Raw genomic sequence first — 21655 nt, 5'->3', positions numbered from 1 at the left:
GTTTAAAGATACTACATTACAGTTTAGAAAAAAAAATTAAAAAAAAAACAAACAAACAAAAAACAACAACAACTGGGCAGTGGTGGTACCCACTTTTAATCCCAGCACTTGGGAGGCAGAGGCAGGCAGATTTCTGAATTCAAGGCCCGCCTGGTCTGACATACTTAGTTCCAGGATGTCCAGGGCTACACAAGAAGAAAAATTAAAATCTAATTTAATCCTCAAGAATTTGATATATTTATATAATGTGTCTGTTCATATTCACCCTCATTCCCATCTCTTATCCTTCTTGCCAATCACTGGGTGAGGGTTGCACTCATAAGCATAGGTATGGTTTAATTTACAAGATCCCAGGCAGCTGGCTAGTGTTCAGATACTACATTCAAATACACTCCTGTATGCAACCAGAAAATCAGGTGTGGATGAACAAGTGTGAAAGGTCAGCTCTCAGAAAGTGGAATCTTAAGTACTGAAATACAAAAGCCAAACTTGATTATATTAGCAAGACTTTGTCTCAGAACAAGTACCACACAGACATATACACACACTCACATAAATCAGTATTATTGCTTTTTTCTAGCTTCTCCTAAACCACTAACAAAAACACTAAAGATTTAAAAATGAATGGTAGTAAAGAAAAGGACATGCAGGGCCAATATAATACACTGTAACAGTCTGTCCACCTATGTGTTTCAGCAGCTATTTAAAGATCACTTCGATTCCTTCCAGCCCTGACGTATTCTGCCTGAAACCTTCGGAGGGCGCCAAGGGCCCCAGAGGACACTCCACACTGCAGGACCACTAGCACACCCAGGACTTCGGGATCACAGGTGAGAGGAACTCAACATCAGCTCCAAAGAATTCTGGAGGGTCTTGTGCCAGCAGGAACAGGGTCAAAGGAACCCTGCCCGACCAGAGGCTGGGATTCACTCCCGTCGGGGCCAGCACCAGCATCTTCCACCTGAACCCAGACGAGGGCACCAAGGTCCCCAGAGAACTCTCCATGCTGCAGGACCCCTAGCACACCGAGGGCCTCATGATCACTGGAGAGCACATGGGCAACAGAAGCAACAGAGCTTCTTGGACAGGATCCCTTCTGGAATTCATCCTTGGCCAGGAGACAGAGCTTAGTCCCAGACTTAGGGGCACCTTCCTTGTCAGAGGAGAGTCAGCCTACAGGGAGGACTCTGACCCCAGGACTCAGGAGGTGGATCTAAGCACCAGAATTCTTACTAACCCCTTCCAGTTGGCGCCAGTACTGGGTCATCTTGGGCACTGAGTTGGCGGAAACCCCCAAGGTCCGCAGAGAAATCTCCACGGGATCTTAGGACCTCTGGTGAGTGGAACTCAACTTCTGTTCCAATCCAATCATGGGGGACCTGAGACAGCATTAATTAGGGAAGCAGAAAACCGGGCCTGACCAGGATCACAAGTCCCTTCCAGTCAGTGCAAGCACCGGGTCATCTTGGGCGTTGAGTCCGCGGACACCTTCAACGTCCCTAGAGGAGTCTCCAAGCTATCTTAGGACCCCTGGTGAGTGGAACACAACTTCTGCTAGGAGGCAGGTTCGAACGCCAGATATCTGGGCACCTTCCCTGCAAGAGGAGAAAGCTCTACAGGAGCTTTCCTGTAGAGAGTGTTCTGACCACTGAAACTCAGGAGAGACCTAGTCTTCCAGGTCTGCTGATAGAGGATAACATAATCACCAGAGGAACAAGCTCTAACCAAAGACAACTATAACAACTAACTCCAGAGATTACCAGATGGCAAAAGGCAAACATAGGAATCTTACTAACAGAAACCAAGACCACTCACCATCATCAGAACACAGCACTCCCACCTCACACAGTCCTTGGAACCCCAACACACCCAAAAAGGTAGACCTGGATATAAAAGCATATCTCATGATGATGGCAGAGGACATCAAGAAGGACTATAATAACTCACTGAAAGAAATACAGTAAAACATTGCTAAGGAGTTACAAGTCCTTAAAGAAAAACAGGAAAACACAACCAAACAGGTAGTCCTTAAAGAAAAACAGGAAAACACAACCAAACAGATGATGGAAATGAACAAAACCATACTAGACCTAAAAAGGGAAGTAGACACAATAAAGAAAACACAAAGTGAGGCAACACTGGAGATAGAAACCCTAGGAAAGAAATCTGGAGCCATAGATGCCAGCATCAGCAACAGAATACAAGAGATGGAAGAGAGAACCTCAGGTGCAGAAGATTCCATAGAAAACATCAGCACAATCAAAGAAAATGCAAAATGCAAAAAGATCCTAACTCAAACCATCCAGGAAATACAGGATACAATGAGAAGACCAAACTTGCAGAATAATAGGAGTAGATGAGAATGAAGATTTCAACTTAAAGAACCAGCAAATATCTTCAACAAAATAATAAAAGAAAACTTCCCCCAAAGTAAAGAAAGAGAAGCCCGTGAACATACAAGAAGCCTACAGAACTCCAAATAGACTGGGCCAGAAAAGAAATTCCTCCTGACACATAATAATCAGAACAACAAATGCACTAAATACATATAGAATATTAAAAGCAGTAAGGGAAAAGGGTCAAGTAACATATAAAGGCAGGCCTATCAAAATTACACCAGACTTTTCACCAGAGACTGAAAGCCAGAAGATCCTGGACAGATGTTATACAGACACTAAGAGAACACAAATGTCAGCCCAGTCTACTATACCCAGACAAACTCTCAATTACCATAGATGGAGAAACCAAAGTATTCCATGACAAAACCAAATTCACATATTATCTTTCCACGAATCCAGCCCTTCAAAGGATAATAACTGAAAAAAAAAAAAAGAAACAAAAAGCAAAAAACAATACAAGGACAAAACCATGCCCTAGAAAAAGCAAGAAAGTAATCCTTCAACAAATCAAAAAGAAGACAGCCACAAGGACAGAATGCCAATTCTAACAACAAAAATAATAGGAAGCAACAATTACTTTCCCTTAATATCTCTTAATATTAATGGACTCAATTCCCCAATAAAAAGACACAGACTAACAGACTGGCTACACAAACAGGAACCAATATTTTGCTGCTTACAGGAAACCCATCTCAGGGAAAAAGACAGACACTACCTCAGAGTGAAAGACTGGAAAACAATTTTACATGCAAATGGTCTGAAAAACAAGCTTGAGTAGCCATCCTAATAGAGAATAAAATCAACTTCCACAAAAAGTTATTAATAAAGAGAAGGAGGGACACTTCATACTCATCAAAGGTAAAATCCTCCAAGAGGAACTCGCAATTCTGAATATCTATGCTCCAAATGCAAGGGCAGCCATATTCAATAAAGAAACTTTAGTAAAGCTCAAAGCACACATTGCACCTCACACAATAATAGCGGGAGACTTAAACACACCACTTTCATCAATGGCCAGATCGAGGAAACAGAAACTAAACAGGGACAGAGTGAAACTAACACAAACATTTGTTATGGAACAAATGGATTTAACAAATATCTACAGAACATTTTATCCTAAAACAAAAGAATAAACAGAAGGATTGTCTTCTCAGAACCTCATGGCACCTTCTCCAAAATTGACCATATAATTGGTCACAAAACAAGCCTCAACAGGTACAAAAAATAGTGAAATTGTCCCATGCATCCTATCAGATCACCATGAACTAAAGCTCATCTTCAATAACAACATAAATAATAGAAAGCCAACATTCACATGGAAACTGAACAGCACTCTTCTCAATGGTATCTTGATCAAAGAAGGAATAAAGAAAGAAATAAAAGACTCTTTAGAGTGTAATGAAAATGAAGCCACAACATACCCAAACTTATGGGACACAATGAAAGCATTTCTAAGACAGAAACTGATTGATCTGAATGCCTCCAAAAAGAAACTAGAGAGATCACACACTAGCAGCTTGACAACATACCTAAAAAGCTCTAGAACAAAAGGAAGCAAATTCACCAAAGATGAGAGGAAGGCAGGAAATAATCAAACTCAGGGTCAAAATTAACCAAGTGCAAACAAGAAGAATTATTCAAAGAATCAAGCAAATGAGGAGGTGGTTCTTTGAAAAAATCAACAAGATAGAGAAAGCCTTAGCCAGACTCACTACAGGGCACAGGTATTGCATCCTAATTAACAAAATCAGAAATGAAAATGGAGACATAACAACAGATCCTGAAGAAATCCAACACACCATCAGATCCTTCTACAAAAGGCTATACTCAAAAAACTTGAAAACCTAAATGAAATGGACAAATTTCTAGACAGACACCAGGTACCAAAGTTAAATCAGTATCAAGTTAATGATCTAAGCAGTCCCATATCCCCTAAAGAAATAGAAGCAGTCATTAATAGTCTCCCAATCAAAAACAGCCCAGGACCAGATGAGTTTAGTGCAGAGTTCTATCAGAACTTCAAAGAATGTCTAATTCCAGTTCTGCACAAACTATTCCATAAAATAGAAGCAGAAGGTATTCTACCCACTTCATTCTTCAGACAATTACTCTAATACCTAAACTACAGAAAAATCTAACAAAGATAGAGAACTTAAGACCAATTACCATTATGAATATCAATGCAAAAATCCTCAATAAAATTCTCACTAACTGAATCCAAAAACATATTAAAACAATCACCTATCCTGACCAAATAGGTTTTATTCCAGGAATTCAGGGATGGTTTAATATACAGAAATCCATCAATGTAATCCATTATATAAACAAACTAGACGACAAAAAACACATGATCATCTCTTTAGACGCAGAGAAAGCATTTGACAAAAATCCAACACCCATTCATGATAAAAGTCTTGGAAAAATCAGGAATTCAAGGCCCATACCTAAACATAATAAAAGCAATCTACAGCAAACCAATAGCCAACATCAAAGTAATTGGTGAGAAGCTGGAAGCAATCCCACTAAAATCAGGGACTAGACAAGGCTGCCCACTTTCTCCCTGCCTATTCAACATTGTACTTGAAGTCCTATCCAGAGCAATTCAACAACAAAAAGAGATCATGGGGATACAAATTGGAAATTAGAAGTCAAAATATCACTTTTTGCAGATGATAAGATAGTATATATAAGTGACCCTAAAAATTCCACTAGAGAATCCCTAAACCTGATAAACAGCTCCAGTGAAGTAGCTGGATATAAAATTTACTCAAACAAGTCAATGGCCTTTCTCTACACAAAGAATAAACAGGCTGAGAAAGAAATTAGGGAAACAACACCCTTCACAATAGTCACAAATAGTATAAAATACCTTGGTGTGACTCTAACTAAGGAAGTAAAACATCTGTATGATAAGAACTTCAAGTCTCTGAAGAAAGAAATTAAAGAAGATCTCAGAAGATGGAAAGATCTCCTATGCTCATGGATTGGCAGGATCAATATAGTAAAAATGGCTATCTTGCCAAAAGCAATCTACAGATTCAATGCAATCCCCATCAAAATTCCAACTCAATTCTTCAACGGATTAGAAAGGGCAATCGGCAAATTCATCTGGAATATCAAAAAACCTAGGATAGCAAAGGCTCTTCAAAGGATAAAAAACTCTGGTGGAATCACCATGCCTGACCTAAAGCTTTACTACAGAGCAATTGTGATAGAAACTGCATGGTACTGGTATAGCAACAGACAAGTAGACCAATGGAATAGAATTGAAGACCCAGAAATGAACCCACACACTTCTGTTCACTTGATCTTTGACAATGGAGCTAAAACCTTCCATTGGAAAAAAGACAGCATTTTCAACAAATGGTGCTGGCACAACTGGTGGTTATCATGTAGAAGAATGTGAATTGATCCATTCCTATCTCCTTGTACTAAGGTCAAATCTAAGTGGATCAAGGAACTCCACATAAAATCAGAGACAGTGAAATTTTTAGAGGAGAAAGTGGGAAAAAGCCTAGAAGATATGGGCACAAGGGAAAAATTCTTGAATAGAACAGCAATGGCTTGTGCTGTAAGACCGAGAATTGACAAATGGGACCTCATAAAATTGCAAAGCTTCTGTAATGCAAAAGACATGGTCAATAAGTCAAAAAGGCCATCAACAGATTAGGAAAGGATCTTTACCTATCCCAAATCGGATAGGGGACTAATATCCAATATATATAAAGAACTCAAGAAGGTGGACTCCAGAAAATCAAATAACCCCATTAAATAAATAGGCCTCAGAGTTAAACAAAGAATTCTCACCCGAGGAATACTGCGTGGCTGAGAAGCACCTGAAAAAATGTTCAACATCCTTAATAATCAGGGAAATGCAAATCAACACAACCCTGAGATTCCATCTCACACCAGTCAGAATGGCTAAGATCAAAAATTCATGTGACAGCAGATGCTGGTGAGGATATGGAAAAAGAGGAATACTCCTCCATTGCTGGTGGGATTGCAAACTTGCACAACCATGCTGGAAATCAGTCTGGTGGTTCCATAGAAAATTGGACTTAGTACTACCAGAGGTTCCAGCAATACCTCTCCTGGATATATATCCAGAAGATGTTTCAACTAGTAAGAAAGACACATGCTCCACTATGCTCATATCGGCATTATTTATAGTAGCCAGAAGCTGGAAAGAACCCAGATGTCCCTCAACAGAGGAAAGGATACAGAAAATGTGGTACATTTACACAATGGCGCACTACTCAGCTATTAAAAATAATAAACTTATGAAATTTCTAGGCAAATGGATGGACCTGGAGGGCATCATCCTGATTGAAGTAAGCCAATCACAAAAGACCTCACATGAAATGTACTCACTGATAAGTGGATATTAGCACAGAAATTTAGAATACTGAAGATATAAGATACAATTTACAAAACACATGAAACTCAAGAAGAATGAAGACCAAAGTGTGGACACTTTGCCCCTTCTTAGAATTGGGAACAAAACACCCATGGAAGGAGTTACAGAGACAAATTTTGTAGCTGAGACAAAAGGATTGACCATCTAGAGACTGCCATATCCCAGGATCCATCCCATAATCAGACTCCAAACGCTGACACTGTTGCATTCACTAACAAGACTTTGCTGAAAGGACCCTGATATAACTGTCTCTTGTGAGACTATGCCGGGGCCTAGCAAACACAGAAGTGGATGCTCACAGTCAGCTATTGGATGGATCACAGGGCCCCCAATGGTGGAGCTAGAGAAAGTACCCAAGGAGCTTTGGGAATCTGCAACCCTATAGGTGGAACAACATTATGAACAAACCAGTACCCTAGAGCTCGTGTCTCTAGCTGCATATGTATCAGAAGATGGCCTAATCAGTCATCAGTGTCCCATTGGTTGTGCAAACTTTATATGCCTCAGTACAGGGGAACGCCAGGGCCAAGAAGTGGTTGTGGGTGGGTAGGGGGTGTGGGGGGAAAGGGTATGGGGGACTCTTGGGATAGCATTGGAAATGTAAATGAGGAAAATACCTAATTAAAAAAATAAAAATAATGAATCTTACTAACTGAAAACAAGATCACTGGGCATTATCTGAACCCAAAATGCCTTCCACAGCAAGTCCTGGATAACCGAACACATCCAAAAAGCAAGACTCGGATTTAAAATCATATGTCATGATTGTGGTAGAAGATTTTAAGAACGGCATTAATAACTAAATTAAAGAAATACAGTAGAACACTGCTAAACAGGTAGAAGTTCTAAAGAATTACAGGAAAATACAGCCAAACAGGTAATGGAATTGAATGAAATCATCCAAGATCTGAACATGGAAGTAGAAACAATAAAAAAAAAATCCCAAATTGAGATAAATCTGGAGATAGAAATTCTACTAAAGAAATCAGGAACCATAGATTCGAGCATCAGGGACAGAATACAAGAGATGGTAGAAAGAGAATCTCAGGTGCAGAAGATTCCATAAAAACATGGACAGAACAATCAAAAAAATGCAAAATCCAAAAAGATCCCAAGTTAAAACATCCAGGAAATCCAGGACACAATGAGAAGACCAAACCTAAGAATAATAGGATAGATGAGAATGAAGATTTTCAACTTAAAGGGCCAGCAAATATCTTCAACAAAATTATAGAAGAAAACCTTCCATACCTGAAGAAAGTGATGCCCATGAACATAAAAGAAGCCTAGGGGACTCCAAATAGACTGAACCAGAAAATAAATTCCTCCCAACACATAATAATCAGAAAAACAAACACACTAAATAAAGACAGAATACTAAAAGCAGTAAGGGAAAATGGTCAAGTAAAATATAAAGGCAGACCTATTAGAATTATACCAGACTTCTCACCAGAGAGTATGAAAGACAGAAGATCCTGGACGGTTTTTATACATACACTAAGAGAACACAATCACCAGCCCAGGCTACTAAACCCAGCAAAACTCTCAATTACTGTAGATGGAGAAACCAAGGTATTTCGTGACAAAACCAAATTCACAGAAAATCTTTCCACGAATCCAGCTCTTCAAAGGATAATAAAGGGAAAACTACAACACAAGCATGGAAACTACACCCTAGAAAAAGCAAGAAAGTAATCAATCTTTAAACAAACCTAAAAGAAGACAGCCAAAAAACAAACAAACAAAAAACAAAAACAAAACAAAAAAAACCCAACAACAAAAAACAAACAAACAAAAACCAGAACATCAACTCTAACAACAAAAATAACAGGAAGCAATAATTACTTTTCCTTAATATCTATTAATATCAATGGACTCAATTCCCCAATAAAAGGACATAGACCAACAGACTGGTTATGTAAACAGGAACCAACATTTTGCTGCATACAGGAAACCCTGCTCAGGGACAAAGACAGTCACTACCTCAGAGTAAAAGGCTGGAAAACAATTTTCCAAGCAAATGGTCTGAAGAAACAAGCTAGAGTGGCCATTCTAAAATCGAATAAAATTGACTTCCAACCCAATGTTATCAAAAAAAGACAAGGAGGGGCACTTCATACTCATCAAAGGTAAAATCTTTCAAGATGAACTCTCAATTCTGAATATCTATGCTCCAAATGCAAGGAAAGCCACATTCATTAAGGAAATTTAAAACTCAAAGCACACATTGCACCTCACACAATAATAATGGGAGACTTTAACACCCTACTTTCCTCATTGGAAAGATCCTGGAAACAGAGACACATTGAAACTAACAGAAGATGTGACAGACACGGATTTAACAGATATCTACAGCACATTTTAACCTAAAACAAAGGGATTATACATTCTTCTCAGCGCCTCATGGTACGTTCTCCAAAATCAACCATATAATTGGTCACAATGCAGGTCTCAACAGATACAAAAATATTGAAATTATCCTATGCATCCTATCAGATCACCACAGACTAAGGCTGATCATCAGTAACAACATAAATAATAGAAAGCCAACATTCACATGGAAGCTGAATAAGACTCTACTCAGTGATAACTTGGTCAAAAAGAAATAAAGAAATTAAAGACTTTTTAGAGTTTAATGAAAGTGAAGCCACAACATACCCAAACTTATGGGACACAATGGAAGCAGTCCTAAGAGGAAAACTCATAACTCTGAGTTCTGCCAAAGAGAAACTAGACAGAGAATACACTAGCAGCTTGATAGCACACCTAAATGCTCTAGAAGAAAAGGAAGCAAATTCACCCAAGAGGAGTAGATAGTAGGAAATAATCAAACTCAGGGCTGAAATCACCAAGTATAAACAAAAAGAACTATACAAAGAATCAACTAAACCAGGAGTTGGTTTATTTGAGAAAACCAATAAGATAGATAAACCCTTAACCAGACTAACTAGAGGGCACAGGGACAGTATCCTAATTAACAAAATCAGAAATGAAAAAGGAGACATAACAACAGAACTTGAGGAAATCCAAAGCATCATCAGACCCTACTACAAAAGGTTATACTCAACAAAACTGAAAATCTGGATGAAATGGCCAATTTTCTAGACAGTTACCAAGTACCAAAGCTAAATCAGGATCAGATTAATGACCTAAACTGTCCCATATTCCCTAAAGAACTAGAAGCAGTCATTAATAGTCTCCAAACCAAAAGAACCCAAGACCAGATGGGTTTGGTGCAGAGGTCTATCAGACTTTCAAATAAGACCTAATTCGAATTCTCCTCAAACAAATTCACAAAATAGAAACAGAAGGTACTCTACCCAATTCAGTCTATGAAGCCACAATTACTCTGATACCTAAACCACATAAAGACCCAACAAAGAAAGAGAATTTCAGACCAATTTCCCTTATGAATATGGACACAAAAATACTCAATAAAATTCTTGATAACCTAACCCAAGAACACATCAAAATGATCATCCACCATGATTAAGTTGGCTTCATCTGAAGGATGCAGGGATGGTTAAATATATGGAAGTCCATCAACGTAATCCACTATATAAACAACTCAAAGTAAAAAAAAAAAAAAAAAAACCACATCATCGTCTCGCTAGATGCTGAGAAAGCATTTGACAAAATCCAACACCTATTCATGATAAAAAGTCTTAGAAAGATCAGGAATTCAAGGCCCATACCTAAACATAATAAAAGCAATATATAGCAAACCAGTAGCCAACATCAAACTAAATGGAGAGAAACTTGTAGCAATCCCACTAGGATCAAGGGCAAAACAAGGCTGCCCACTTTCTCCCTACCTATTCAATACAGTACTTAAAGTCCTAGCCAGAGCAATTAGAAAACAAAAGGAGATCAAGGGATACAAATTGGAAAGGAAGAAGTCAATATATCACTATTTGCAGATGATATGATAGTATATATAAGTGACCCTAAAAATTCCACTAGAGAACTCCTAAACCTGATAAACAACTTCAGTGCAGTTGCTGGCTATAAAATAAACTCAAACAAATCAATGGTCTTTCTCTACACAAAGGAGAAACGGGCTGAGAACAAATTAGGGAAACAACACCCTTCACAATAGTCACAAATAATATGAAATACCTTGGTGTGACTCTAACTAAGGAAGTGAAAGATCTGTATGATAAGAACTTCAAGTATCTGAAGAAAGAAATCAAAGAAGATCTCAGATGGAATGATCTCCCATGCTCATGGATTGGCAGGATTAATATAGTAAAAATGGCTATCCTGCCAAAAGCAATCTACAGATTCAACACAATCCCTATCAAAATTCCAACTCAATTCTTCACAGCATTAGAAAGAGCAATTTGCAAACTAATCTGGAATAACAAAAAACCTAGGATAGCAAAAACTATTCTCACCAATAAAAGAACCTCTGGAAGAATCACCATGCCTGACCTCAAGCTGAACTACAGAGCAATTGTGATAAAATCTGCATGGTACTGATACAGAGACAGACAGGTAGATCAATGGAATAGAATTGAAGACCCAGAAATGATCCCATACATCTATGGTCACTTAATCTTTGACAAGGGAATAAAACCATCCACTGGAAAAAAGACAGCATTTTCAACAAATGGTGCGGGCTTATCTGGCAGTTATCATATATAAGAATGCAATTTGACACATTCTTATTTATTTGTACTGAGCTTAAGTCTAAGTGGATCAAGGAACTCCACATAAAACCAGAGACACTGAAACTTATCGAGGAGAAAGTGGGGAAAAGCCTCGAAGATATGGGCACAGGGGGAAAAAAATTCCTGAACAGAACACCATTGGATTGTTCTGTAAGATAGAGAGTAGACAAATGGGACCTCATAAAATTGCAAAGCTTCTGTAAGGCAAAAGGCACTGTCAATAAAACAAAAGGGCCACCAACTGATTGGGAAAGGATTTTTACCAATCCTAAAACTAAAAGTGGATTCATATCCAATATATACAATGAACTCAAAAAGATGGACTCCAGAAAATCAAATATCCCCATTAAAAATGGGATACAGAACTAAACAAAGAATTCTCAACTGAGGAATAAAAAAATTGGGCACAGAAATAAATAAAGAATTCTTCACTGAGGAATACCAAGTGGCTAGAAAGCACCTGAAAAAAATGTTCAACATCCTTAATCATCAGGGAAATGCAAATCAAAACAACTCTGAAATTCTACCTCACACCAGTCAGAATAGCTAAGATCAAAAATTCAGGTGACAGCAAATGCTGGTGAGGATGTGGAGAAAGAGGATCACTCCTCCATGGTTGGTGTTATTGCAAGCTTCTACAACCACTATGAAAATCAGTCTGGTGGTTCCTCAGAAAATTGGACATAGTTCTTCTATAGGAGGATCCTGCAATACCTCTCCTGGGCATATAACCAGAACATGTTCCAACCGGTAAGAAGTACACATGCTCCATTATATTCATAGCAACATTATTTACAATAGCCAGAATCTGGAAAGAACCTAGATGTCCCTCAACACAGGAATGGATACAGAAAATGTGGTACATTTACACAATGGAGTACTACTCAGCAATTAAAAACAATAAATTTATGAAACTTTTAGGTAAATGGTTGGATCTGGAGGTTATCAACCTGAGTGAGGTAACACAATGACAAAAGAACTCACATGATATGCACTCACTAATAAGTGGATATCAGCCCAGAAACTTAGAATAACCTAGATACAATTTGCAAAACACAATAAAATCAAGAAGTAAGACCAATGCATGAATACTTCATTCCTCCTTAGAATAGGGAACAAAATACCCATGAAAGGAGTTACAGAGACAAAGTTTGGAGATGAGAAGGTAGGAAGAACCATGGAGAGACTGCCCCATTCGGGGATCAACCACTGAATGCAGACCCAATTGAATATGCCAGCAAGATTTTGCCGACAGGACCCTGATATATCTGACTTTAGTGAGGCTATGCCAGTGCCTGGCAAATACAGAAGTGGAGGCTCAAAGTCATCATCTATTGGATGGAACAAATGGCCCCCAATGGAGGAGGTAGAGAAAGTACCCAAGGAGCTGAAGCAGTTTGCAACCCTATAGGTGGAACAACAATATGAACTAACCAGTACCACCTGAGCTCATATCTCTAGCTGTATATGAAACAGAAGATGACCTAATTGGCCATCATTGGGAAGAGACGCCCTTGGTCTTGCAAAGATTATATGCCCCAATACAGGGGAATATCAGGGCCTGGAAGCAGAAGTGGCTGGGTTGGAGAACAGTGTGGGGGGAGGTTATAAGGGACTTTGGAGATAGCACTTGAATTGTAAATGAAGAAAAATCTAATAAAAAATTTTTAAGAAAAAAATCTTTTTGTTTGTTTGTTTGTTTGTTTGTTTGTTTGTTTTTTCTGAGACAGGGTTTGTTATGTAGCTCTGGCTGTCCTGGAACTCACTCTATACAACATGACAGCCTAGAACATTCAGAGTTCTGGCTGCCTCTGCCTCCCCAGTGCTGGGATTGAAGGCACATGGCTCCATCATCCATCTTTAACTAGCTGTTTTTAATTGCAGACTTAATAGTAGCTATTCACTTCACTTCCTTAGCTGTCCCTGAAGCAGCTCTGTAATATCTCAGGACATTCTCACCCACAGCTCGAGTCTCATCCCACGGGGGAAGGGAGGAGGTCTCCACCAAGGGCCACTAAGTTTCATTGTATGACAACAGGTAATTGACACAAGACACTTTAAGAAAATCCCAGCAAGGCAGGTAGACCTCTGTGTGTTTGAGGTCAGTCTGGTCAACTCAGTCAATTCCAGGACAGCCAAGGCTACACAGAGAAGCTCTGTCTGGAAAAACAAAACAAAACATATATCTCCTGGTAAAGGGGACTGCTTTCAATCTTGACAATTTGAGTTTGATCCCTGGTTCAATTATGGTGGAAGGAGAAAACTAATTTGCACAAATTGTCCTCTGACCTCAATACTTTGTGTGTGTGTGTGTGTGTGTGTGTGTGTGTGTGTGTGTGTGTATGCGTGTGTGTGTGTGCGTGTGTGTGTGCTTGCACACATGCATGTTGGGGGAGAGTAGTGTTTAAAATGAATAAAACATATTCAATAGGTATTGACAAGTGATAAGAACTAGCCTGGGTCATTTCAAGCCCACTTTATTAACTGCTCATAAAGAACAGACCCACTGTATATTTTAAGTTTTTGAAGAATCAAAGGTGACTGACACAAGGAAGTGTTCTGACATGATTCTAAACTGCTACACTGCCACCCAAGCAACTGAATATGTAGTTGTGGTTGGCTTCTGACTTGTGCTTTTTCTGCCTCTGCTTCCCTAGTGCTAGGATTACAGGCATGTGCTGACTCACTTAGCATTAGAGTTGACATTTCTTTCTTTAAAAGGATTTATTATTATTATTATTATTATTATTATTATTATTATTATCATTATCATTGATTTTCTTGAGACAGGGTTTCTCTGTGTTGTCCTGGCTGTCTGAAACTCACAGGCCAGGCTAGCCTGGAGCTCAAGAGGTTTGCCTGCCTCTGCTGCCTGAGTACTGGGATTAAAGGGATGTGCCACCCATCCAATTTCTTACAGCTGTCTTTAATAATGCTACTCAGAATTTTTTTTTCAGATGACAATTGAGAAGCTAATTTTTAAAAATGAAGCCATGTAGCAAGCATAATAGTAAAAGTATTTGGCTGTTTTCTGGTATCCCCACCCCCATTTGAATGGGGTGTTTTCAATGTCTCTACAAGTTTGTTCAAATGACAGCTGGACCTGGGAATGCTGTTACTGCTATTGATGCATAACATGCTAGTCTCATTGTTACATTTTTAATGTAAATATTTATACATATAGGATTTGAATCTTTAGAGACACTAGCTATGATGTGATTTTAGGAAAGAGTATCCTAGTTCATCATGCTGAATTGATATCACAATAGTTAAGATGGTCCTAGATTTGTGCACACTGTATTAAATATGTAAGGTCTTACCTATTATGGCTGGGTTACAGGAACTAATGTTCTCTAAATAATGAGAACATACCAAAAATAAAATAAAATAAATCCACGTTACGACCAGCTGTTAAGGATTTGACTTCCTGCACCTGCATCTGGAGGCTCACAACCACCTCCAACTTCAGAGAATGGAGTCCTCAGACCTTCAAGGTGCTTCTGGTTTTATTTATGAGATTTATAATTTGGTATTACAGAGAAATTGACCTGTTGACCCTTTGACTCTTAAGTCCCAATTTGCTGAACCACAAAGGCAACTCATCTTGCTTGTTAACTAAGATTTAGAGAAATGATTTGTTTTTCTCCAGTTGTTCAAATCAAACACGGTTCATAAAAGGGATAGAAGGAATGGTTGTGTACCTTTTAAAGGTAAAATGCAAAATGCCAGGCAGGAGTAGTGACTCACACCTTTCCAGCAATCAGGGTTAGGGCTCGGGTTTGGGTTGGGTCAAGGCAGGAGGATCAAAGTTTGAGGTAGGCCTAGGAAGACTGACAAAAAGCAAACTTCAATAAGACTTAATAGAAATCTCATGATAGTTAGAGGTTATTCCTGTGTCTCCTGTCTGTCATGTGCCCTTTCAGGAACATGACCAGCTTTTGGTCACAATTTCACCTACCACCTACTGTTTCATTTTCTCTTCTTCCAGTCATAACTATTTCTACCGCTCAACACAAACCTTCACACTTTTGTATGTCTGGCCAACTATCCTTAGTTCTGTCCTTGGTGCCAACAACCAGGTCTGTTTCCAAGGTGCACTGATTTTGAGTCTAGCTTTACCATTGATCCTAAAGGCTCCTGCAACCATAGTAAAACAGTATCCTTAAATCTGATCCAACTTCTAGACACATAAAAGAACTCAATTAATGGGTTTCATTAATTTACATGTTGCTCTCAAGTACAAAGAATACAGGTTTTAAGAACCAGAGAGCAAGTCAAGCATCTGGCAAGATTACTCTTTTTTTTAGCGCATGCCTTGCTATATGTATAGTCAGAAGCGCATCCCCCAAGAGGGTTGCTCAAGTTTTCCAGGAGGGTGTCCTATGCATTGCAGGCTTAGAAGCTGACTCAACCTCGGTGAGTAGGTTAGGTATTATCCCAGACTCGCAGCCGCCGAAAGCCTCAGAGCCTGGCAAACTCGGGTCGCGCAACGCCGCCGCGTGACATCAGAGACCGGCTCTTCCTCCAGGCCCAGCTTTGTCTCATTGTCCCACCCATGACCGCGAAGGAAGCGTGCAAGCAAAGCGGCGCTCCGTGTTTTAGCCACAGTGTCGGCAGCACGGGGACCCAGGTAGTGCAAGCTTGCAGCCGCTGCGTCCGCCCGACTCGGTCGCTCCCTGGAGACCGCATAGCTAGGGCGAAGGCGCTGGGGCTCTGCAGCCTGAGCCTGCGTAGACCCTGGGGCGACCCGTTTGCGAGATCGCGGCAGTGACTTAAGGCACCCCCTGGCAGAAGCGCGTTTGAATCGGTTCCCGGGCTGCTTCCCAGCCTCTGCCCAGTCTGTGCTGCGCGGCCCGCCGAGGCCGGGAGCCGCGGGGGCTGGAGCCGAGGGCACGCGTGCAGTCGGTGTCTCCGGAAAGCGCGCCCGAGAGCCGCGGGGCCTTCTCTTTTTCCTCTCAACAAGGCAGCGGAAGGCGCCAAGCGATCCAGGCGGTTTCTCGGAGGGATCTGAGAGGGATAGCGGCATCGACCGCTATACGACCGTGTGCTTGTTTGACCCGCGTGGGAAGGGCTTGGGGATCGCGCACTGAAGGTCTCGGAGCGCGCGGGCTACGCAGGGTTCCGCGCTTCTGTGTGTCAGGTACGTTCCGGGGCGCTGGAGGGACGCTCGCGAGGAGATGAGGGTAGTTGGCCCAAAGCCTGGGTGGGTCACCGCCATAAACTTGTCAGATGGCCCGGATCTTGTGGCCTTGCCCTCTGCCGAGTGCCCACATTGCGGATGATCCCCGGTTGCGCGTACGGCCCGCCTGGCTTTGCCCAAGGAGGATGGGGTCCCGCCCCTCCGTAGACCTGTGCTGGTCTATAGGTTCAGGACCTTGAAGTTAGTGGGAGCTTATGGGTTTAGTTACTGCTTTATCATTGCGGAGCAGTTAGTGCATCATCCTGTCGGAGAAGCGCCTGTGCTTGTACTAGTTCGTAACTGCAGAAGTACACTGCAGAGTTGTATCTACTGGACAGTCAGCGTTGCGAGGGTTGCGCTGTTTAGGAGTGAGATTCTGGGAGTCCGGGTTCCCCAGGTTCAGGGAGGTGATGGGGGGAGTCTTTTCCAGGCTTGTCTTGTCAGAAAGGTTTGCCTGGTCCATCCCAGCAGGATTCTTCTACAGAGTAATACTGTTAGGTTCCTTTTCGTAGCTGTCCTGGTTTTCTGAGCTCCAACTTTATTGGGAGTTCCTGAACTAGCTCCAAGTGTCCATGGGGACAACAGAGAATGAGTATACCAGCTTGGGGGAAAAAAATGACTACGTAGCAAACCGTGCTTTATTCTGTGATATGCTTTATAGGTTGTGGCTGGTGTTGCCTGAGCTTGCGAGTATGTTTGGGGGAGGGTTATTGCGGCGTTTTGTTTTGAGGGATCTTGTGACCAGGTTGTCCTTGTACTTTATATTATCTGCCTTTGCAGTGTTCGTAGTCACAGGCGCAAGTGCCACCGTTCTGGGCTCAGAACTTTTAAAAGAGGAATATGGCAATGCCCTAATTAAACAGTGTTTTCTGTAGTCTCCCCTCCCCCAGCCTGAAACCTGCTTGCTCAGGGGTGGAGCTTGCCGATCAATCGTTCTGCCACGCCCACTGCTGGAGTTTGCCGCTTTGCTGATCCGAAGCCATCACTTGTTCACCTGCAACCTTACTCCAAGATTATTTGGCGGGAATCGGCCCCCTTCCCCTGCTTCATAACTGTGTGTCGGAATAGTAAAATTGAACCTTGAGCAGAGCCTTGTCTTGGTTCTGTCCAGCCTAGCCCCTCTTCTCTTCCAGGTTTCCAAAATGCCTTTCCAGGCTAGAACCAAGACCTGAGATCTGCTGGCCAGACGCAACAGTTTTCCTTCCAGAAAACCTAGTTTAGGATTGGCCTAGGACTGATTCTCAGCCTTCCTAATGTTGTGATCCTTTAATACAGTTCCCTATGGTGTGGTGACCCGCACCCCCACCCCCACCATAAGATTATTTTCGTTGCTACTTTATAACTGTAATTTTGCTACTGTTATGAATTGTAATGTAAATGTCTCCTTTCCTATGGTCAGAACCACTGGCCTAAGATACTATTTTGTATATGTGTTGAAAAAATTCAAATTGAGTTTGACTTTGCCAAGGTGGGCTCTTTTTTTTTTTCTTAAGTGTTTCATTTATTGTTTTTTTTCCCCTATTTTTCTTTCTTTCTTTTTTTTTTTTAAGATTTATTTACTCATTTAACGTATGTGAGTACACTGTTGCTGTCTTCAGACACAGGAGAAGAGAGCATCAGATCCCATTACAGATGGTTGTGAGCCACTATATGGTTTCTAGGAATTGAACTCAGGACCTCTGGAAGGGTAGTCAATGCTCTTAGCCTCTGAGCCATCTCTCCAGCCCAAGAGTAGCATTGTTCTTACCCACTGACTGGGTTGTCTGTAGCTCCTGGATCTGCCTTCTTTGCTCTGTTGGTTTATGCTACAGATCCCATGGTGTTGTCTGCATTACACAGATGGACTGAGTCAAGCACCTACATACATATATTACATAGTTGTCCTCCTGGTTTGTTTTCTTATTTTCTTTTCTTCTTAGAGATTTATTTATTTATTTATTTATTTATTTATTTAATAGATGTGACTACACTGTAGCTATCTTCAGACACACCAGGAGAGTGCTTCAGATCCCATTACAGATGGTTGTGAGCCACCATGTGGTTGCTGGGAATTGAACTCAGGACCTCTGGAAGATCAGCCAGTACTTTTTAACCACTGACCCATCTCTTCCGTCTTAGAAGATTGTTTTCTAGAATGTGATAAAACATTCTGACCAAAAGCAACTTTGGGGAGGAAAGGGTTTGTCCATTGTTGAGGGCAGCCAGGGCAGGATCTGAAGGTAGGAACTGAAACTCTCGTTGTGGAAGAATGCTGCTTATGGTTTGCTCTCCCTGGCTGCTTCATACATTCATTCATTTCCTCTCTCCCTCCCTCTTCTTCCCCCCACCCCCATTTCTCCCCTCTCCCCCCACCCCTTACATAGGTTACCCGCTCCAGTGGTGCCACCCACAGTGGTCTTGGTCCTGCCATATTAATCAAGAAAATGCCCCACACACTGGCCAACAGGACAGTACGATGGAAGCATTTTCTCTGTGAGGCTTTCTCTTCCTAGACTAGCTTGTGCGAAGTTGACAAAAAACTAATCAGCACAATGATTCACAAGAAGAAATAAAAACAGTAGATCTGATTATTTGTTGGTTTGTTTGTGACAGAGGTAAGTCTAGAACACATGGGTAGTCTAGACTGGTCTTGAACTCTCCTTCTTCCATCTCAGCCTCCTAGAAGTGCATGGCCACACCCAGCTTTAGATCAATTTGATTCCAAACAAAAACACTCTAGGTTCACTGCTGTAGTTTTATGTTTCTTTTTCCTGTCGCTATCTCCTCTTACTCCTCTCTTTTGACGGAGCTCTGGTTTAGTAATCACTTTGTACTCCAGGCCAGCCTTACACTGTGGACAAACCTTTAGTTCAGCCTGCCAAGTGTGAGGAGTGCTGGTATGGCTACTGTGTCCATTTAAAACCATACTATTCAGCATACACTTGTTTTTACTTTTTTGTAGCAAGAACACATTTACTCAACAGTGTTCAAATATGCAATTTATTATTTTTAGTTTTTAAACTATTGGATTTATGATTATATTTATTATGAACATATATATATATATGTATATATTACACACACATTTATGCACATGCTGCTGTGTATAGACATAGAGGACATAGAGGATAGCTGACATAGAGGACAGCTTTAAGGAGTTGGTTTGCACCTTGCCCTATATGGGTCCTAGGTTTTGTTTTGCTTAAACACATGCTGACTAAATCTGGCTTCTCTCAGCTTCTCCTGAATTAACTCTGCTTGGCCTCAAACTAGAAATCTGTTGTAATCTTCTGGCAGCTTCTCATTCTCTGGCTCATTCTTTCTCACCTGTGTCTAGCTTGTTCTGTCTGTGCAACCTGTCTATAACTGTCCCTGTGAAAAACTGCCTCCTCCTTCCTCTCTTTCTTTCTCTCATGTAGCTTCCCTTTCCTCTCTTCTCTTGAGAGTTGGGCATCTCTCTGATATATTGTCAGATTTTTCTCTGATTTGGCAATTTTTTGTTCACTTGTCTGCCACTCAATTAGATGTCACTTTTAAACATGGATTGTTAATGGCTGAGCCACACCATAACTAGAAACATAATCTTGGGGTTCACATTGTGATCAAATATCCTCCAATAGTAGTCCCAAGCTATAATACTTGGGAGGTTTGGGAGGTTATGTGGGGCATGGGGGGGGGTAGGGGAAGAGGGGGGAGGGAGAGAGCCCACGTCCTGCCAGAGTTCCTGTGCTCTGGGCAGGCAGACTCGGGAGGGCTGCCAGACATTTTCTACGTGGCCCCGGGGTGGGGGGAGGGGCTTCTGGCTGTGTGACGCCACTGGATTCCACTCGACGGAGGTGGGGATGTGGACAAGGGGCAGCCCCCAGTGGCCCCGGGTTGACACTCTCAGCCCCAGAGACACTGGAGAGAGAGCAGAGGGAGAGAGGTTCCCACACAGGTGAGAGTCCTTAGTCTGGGCCTTGCCTGGAGTGTAGGAAGGCCTTCTGACTGGAGATTAAGCACTGCTCCTTAGGAGAAAGCCAATCCCATTGTCCAAGCACAGCCGGCCTTGATAAACAGAGACAGTCCATGGTTTTAGAGCTTTATTGTAGAAAGGCAGGGGGAAAGAGAAAAGGTAGAAAGAGAGAGAGTCCAGCCATGGCAAAGAGGAGAGAAGGGGGAAAAGGAGAGAGAGAAGAAAGGCTAGAGTAAGAGGGAGAGAGTAAGGTGGAGAGAATAAGAGGGAGAGTAAGGAAAGTAAAAGCTTAAGAAAGCAAGGAGAGAGAGAGAGAGTAAGAGAGTGAGGAGGGGCCAAGCAGCCCCTCTTATAGTGGGCTTGTTCTCTTGCTGTTGCTAGGTAACTGGGAGGAGTCTAGCCTGAAGGTCAGAAGCTTGGGACATTGTCTACAGGACTGTTAGACACATGCTTCTCATGTGGGGGCTGTGGGGACTGTAACTTAGATAGGAGCCAGGGGTCCTGGAGACATGAGGGAACGCCTTCCATCCCATGTAGGTGAATTATCACCACCAGGTTCTACCAGGGTTCACAACCTTAGCTCGACTGGAGACCAGATTGTGCATAGCCCATTGCCCCACAAGGTTAGGTTTAGGAAACACGTTTTTAATTTGCAATGATTTTATTGGAATTTAATCCCTTATAAAGGAATGTTTGTATAGTCTTATTTGAGTAAAAACTAATTCAAGTAACAAAGGTATTAGCATTCCTATCTATAGATATGTGGGTAAGTATATTGACAGTTGAAAGGCAGAAGTCATCTATGAAGTTAGTCATAAAGTGGACTAAGTATGTTAATCCATTATTCTAGAAGAATTCTTAAAAGAAAACATTAAAAACAATAACTTTATGGGTATATTGTATGAAATAATTAGATGCATCTAATATTTTCCACATGTGCATTAATCTTAAATATTTGCACAGTTTGTACATGTGTACATGTGTGTGGTTGTATGTGTGTGTGTAGCCCAGGGGTCAACCTTGAGTGTCATTCAGCACTCTCCTCCTTGGGGA

Source organism: Mus musculus, chromosome 1 (genome assembly GCF_000001635.26).
Source record: "Mus musculus strain C57BL/6J chromosome 1, GRCm38.p6 C57BL/6J".
Classification (NCBI taxonomy): domain Eukaryota; kingdom Metazoa; phylum Chordata; class Mammalia; order Rodentia; family Muridae; genus Mus; species Mus musculus.
This window is presented reverse-complemented; position numbering follows the sequence as displayed.